Source organism: Ambystoma mexicanum, chromosome 8, assembly GCF_040938575.1.
Source record: "Ambystoma mexicanum isolate Mex_15411 chromosome 8, UKY_AmexF1_1, whole genome shotgun sequence".
Lineage (NCBI taxonomy): Eukaryota > Metazoa > Chordata > Amphibia > Caudata > Ambystomatidae > Ambystoma > Ambystoma mexicanum.
This window is the reverse complement of record NC_090929.1, coordinates 1,368,897,070-1,368,901,937: the sequence shown is the minus strand read 5'-3', so window position 1 is coordinate 1,368,901,937 and position 4,868 is coordinate 1,368,897,070. Positions and strand designations below refer to the sequence as shown.

The 4,868-nt window shown below is 42.8% G+C and overlaps 1 long non-coding RNA gene across 1 annotated transcript; it reads left to right on the top strand.

The window, feature by feature from the left end:
• The first annotated feature begins 3,213 nt into the window (after positions 1 to 3,213).
• LOC138473782 (uncharacterized) lies at positions 3,214 to 4,477 on the top strand. Its single transcript, XR_011268913.1, has 4 exons — positions 3,214 to 3,299; positions 3,415 to 3,488; positions 3,802 to 3,905; positions 4,032 to 4,477. It is a non-coding gene; the product is annotated as an uncharacterized lncRNA (long non-coding RNA).
• Positions 4,478 to 4,868: the final 391 nt, after the last annotated feature.

The window sequence follows — 4,868 nt, the reverse complement described above, 5'->3', positions numbered from 1 at the left end:
ACATTGGCCCAAATTGTTGCTTTGGGAGAAACCCAGACCTAGATGCTGATACACGTAAGGCCCTCTCAGTGCAATGAGTCCATAGAAACCAACATGAAAATAATATGCCGCGAATAGGATGTGGTAGTATAACTAGATTCCCAGAGGCCATCATGTCAAAGGCAAACATGGTTTATATTTGCAGTTCATGTTCCATCAGGCTCTGGGAGCATACAATTATGAAATGTTGGGATCAGACAAGTCCACGATTAAAGCAAGGCCTGGCTGCTGGAACTTAGCTTTCCATCAAGCTGTTCGCAGGAAATTCACATGTGTCTTTGTAACTGCTGTGTTTCCCATCTAAACGGTAAATGCTCAGTGCTCTCAGTTGGCAGGCTCAGCACAGTCACATGTTTTTGCTATACTTTCTGCATGGAGCATTACAAAAGTGGAGTCTGATCAGCAGGTCTCACTTCCTGAGACAGATTTACCCATATCATTTTATATTAAAAATCAAAAAAGCTAAGACTATTCATAACTTTAGGCAGTGCAATTTTGCCACAACGTATATGCAGTGTAAATGTCCTTAAATGCCACTTCCTCATGTTTTAACCAACAGGGGCCATCACACGCAAGGCCTCTGTTTCCTTGAAACTTGTTCACAATCTCTAGGCTCTCAAATTTACCACAATTGTTGTGAGTAAAAATAGAAAATGTGTTACAAAATGTAATAATTTGCACCTTTTTTCCCAAACCTTCCTTGCAGTGTTCAAAATAAGAAACCTTAAAGCGAGAACAGTATGTTATTGGGTCCCATTACAAAGTGATGTGAGCTATGACTGGATGATTTATTGCAGTTTTCGTTTAACTCACATTAATGGGGAGGTGTGGGTTATAAATTGCATTTTTTAATATTGCATGTGGTGCACAAATTGAATTGTGTTTTTAATATATTATCACATTGACTGGGGGTAGACAGCTTAGATGATGATAGATTGTGTTTTTATAATATATCTGTGCATTGATTGAATAGTGATGTATACTTCAAAGGTTATCCCTAATTCCCTGTCTGCTGTGCGTCTCATGTCACGAGGGCTCTGCTAGAAAATATAATATGTTTATTACATTCTTGCAATTCTTATAATATTACAAATGCAGTGATGATAAATGCATGCAGGTGATGTGCGAATGTTACACTATGTAATGGACATTACATGCACTTAAGTGAAAACAGGGAGGGGGGATGACCTTAATGGTCTCTCTACAATGTCTCACGTGCATGATTACTCCTTGCATGTGAATAATGAATTCTAGCTTCTTTTTATGTGCGTCTGAAGAATCCCACTGTAATAATGTGGTCACTGTGCATTTATTTTTATTAGTGTATGTTTTCTCTTTTGACAATCAGAAAGTGTAGATTGCATGCACTGACCTTCTTTAAAAGACTGCCTACCATACTTCTCCTTTGTCTTCTCACTGCGTCCTGCTTTCTAGCCAAAAAGTAAACTTAGAATGGGGGATGCAAAGCGTCCCAATGATAACATCACAGCCGTTTTCACTTTCTCTCCTCTGACAAATAAACTAAAAAAGGAAGTACTCAGACTCTGGCCCATTCTGAACGTGGGTGAGTCCAACTTACCAACACCGAGGTTTGCTATCAAAAGAGTGAAGAATCTAAAAGATTCCTTAATTCACACATATAAAGAACCTGCGAACCAGACACAAGATACTCTATGGACCCAAGAAAAACCGAAAGGACATGGCCCGTGTGGAACACGCAGCTCCTGTGCAAGTACAACGAAAACAAAGGCGATCAATGTAGGTTTGAAATACCCTTGGACACTACGGGATCTAACAAATTGCAACACGAAGAATGTGATCTATGTAATAACCTGCCCATGTGGCTTGCGGTACATAGGAATGACTACTCACCCTATGCGAACCAGACTGGCAGAGCACCGATCATGTATCCGGACAAAAAAAGCATCAGCACCAATGGTTGAACATTTTATCAAAAAGAACCATGGCCCCCAGGATTTCATGTCGTCTATTAAAAGAATCAACATCCCAACGAGGGGAGGGAACCTTGATGACCTACTATACAGGCGAGAACAACAATGGATATTTAGATTGAAAACGGAAACCAGTGGTCTCAATGAACCAACATCCTGGCAGACCCTGGCGACCCTGTGACAAGATCTTTGTGCAAATATCACTGTGACGACCAGCAGTCCCCCGGCATTCTCTTTCTTTCTTTCTCTTTTTCCCTTCTTCCCTTTTTCCTTCCTTCCTTCTCTTTCTCCTTATTCCTTCTCGTTCCAATCTTGCTCCTTTCCCCTTTCTTTGGACTTCTGCGTCCACTTTGTGTCGAACTTACTTCTCGGGTGTCGGATGTGCCACATGTCACCTGATGCTCTGCACAGCCCCATTTAGTCTGTGGTTGTGGATCAAGTAGCACAGAAGCCAAGCCGACTCCCAGTGATTACACCTAGGCGCATGGTCATAAGACATGTTGTCCGTGTGCTATGCCATCCTATCACAGACACATACAGATGGCACTACGGAATGCTTGAACTTCATTATTCAGAATGCCCAGAGCAATTCGACATGTATTGTAGCACAGTGTTTATCCCTGTTCTCACCAGGCAAACTATAACCCTGTGCCCTGACCATGAACCACCTGCACTACTTTATCTACTGATGTATACCCACATAGGTATTTCCAACCACATTTATGAACACATGATATAGACAATCAGAATAGGTCACATGTATTCACATACATATAGATAGACCTCTTGAAATATCTACATGGGCCCCATCATCACCTCTGTTATGCCATAAACACTTGTGCAATAGTTCTGGTAACCGCCAAACTCACGTTCCCTTAAAACGTTTCTATATGTAGCATGAACTTCATCTACTATCAGCCCCTCCTCCATGTGACATCGTGCCATGTGACCTACCACGGCGTCGGGTAACCCCTGTGTCACGTCACATCCTGCCAAATTAAGCACTCACTTTATCTACCAGCAGCCCATGTGTTGCGTGATATACATTCCGGGTGACTCGTTGTAGTTTCTCTTAACCTTTCACCCCGTGGTATTTGTGCGCCGGGTTACATGCGTTTTGATGCAGGAGTGACTTTTTCACGTGATCGCCTCACGTGACCTCTTCTAACGTGACCCAACACGCACTTCCCCTTTCCTCTTTTTAACTCTGGACCTGTCCAGCGTCCATCTAGTTAGAGACTGGGATGCCACTTACATGCCCCATCTGCAGGACGAAACGCAGTCAGGAAGCAGCTACAACTCACAAAGGTCAGTGTCTTACACCCCGAGACGGAATGGCTTTTGGCAACTCCAACGTACCCAGCATCCGTTCTAAGAAAGCGCACTAATACCTAGATTTCTCTTCCTTTTTCCCCACACCCAGCGCGCCCTCAAAATTAAACGTCACCAGCATACCACCATACCACCATGCCGGAGCAGATCGTACATGTGACGAAGGTTAGACTATTTGCACTATATCGTTACGCCAGCCTATTTGTCCGCTTGTAGTTCTAGAGCTGGCGATCCATTAATATAATATAATTGAATTTAATCTAATTGTTACATACCCCTTGATAGACACCAGGGAACCCTTTTTGTGTGTGTGTATAGGGTACAGCACCCTTGTGTTCTGAACCACCTGGCTAGTATAGATATATATGTTCATTATGAACATATTGTTAAAGACAAATAAAGTTGTGATATCACTGTTGTCATAGAAGTATGTACCTAGACTAAGCACTAAGCATAACCATATATGGTTTTCATCTAGGTTAGCTCGCATGTGGCTGAGTAGTGTCAGCGACTGCAGTGAGACTGAAGTTATCCAGTCCCACAGAAGGACCACCTTCACAAGGGAGGACACCTGTGTCCAAGGTAAGACTTAACATTACCCGGAGGGCCAAACTAATAGACTTTACCGTCCTAGGCCTCATTTGGAGTGCACCCACTTATGACTGCTCCTTGTTTTTCTCCTCCCCACCCGCTTTGTTTCCTCTACAGGCTGATCCTCTTAAACATACAGCCAGATCAAGCTGCAATTTTTAAAAATACCAATGACAGCGTACCATTCATTATCAGCTGTTCAAGCCCTGATAAAAGTGGTCCCCATACCACTGAAACCGTTCGGCTCATCTCTCTACTGTATCTGCGCAACAAAATTGGACCAAAACATTCACGTCAGACCACAGTTTGATCTCTCCACAGAATAGAGGAGAGATCAGGATTTAGGAACTTTTTTTGCGTTTGAAGTTCAAGGGATAAAAATAAAAAAATGACACTTCACACATGAGGATAAAAAAGAATCTTCACTAAAATTCTGGTCCACAAACTATTACCTACACGCACCTTCATACACCATGGTCGCATGTTATGAACATTACGATACCAACCAGGGAACCGTGGGTTTTTAAAGGACATTTGCCCTTCATAGAAACTGAATAAAGTTACGAATTGTTTCACTTGGAGGACAGTCTTTTATGACGAAAAGGCAATAATACATCACCAAATATTGTTTTTTCAATAGATGAGAATAAAATCACCTGAATCACAATGTTGAACAACAGAATATAGGAGGCCATCATTAAAGAAAGGAAGCACTAATTGAGTGCCACTGAATTGTGATGCAGTGATATAAAATATAACATATTTTATGGGGGCTGCTCCGGATCACCGGACAGCCCCAGACACATGTTGGGAACACCCGACGGGATACCTGTGGGGTGGCGATCACGCCGCAGATGATATTGTGGGAATCACCCCACAAGCTCCAGATCACTGGAGGTCCTCAGGTGGCTGGGGATACCCAGCACACGACGGCCCCGGCTCACATGGCCGACA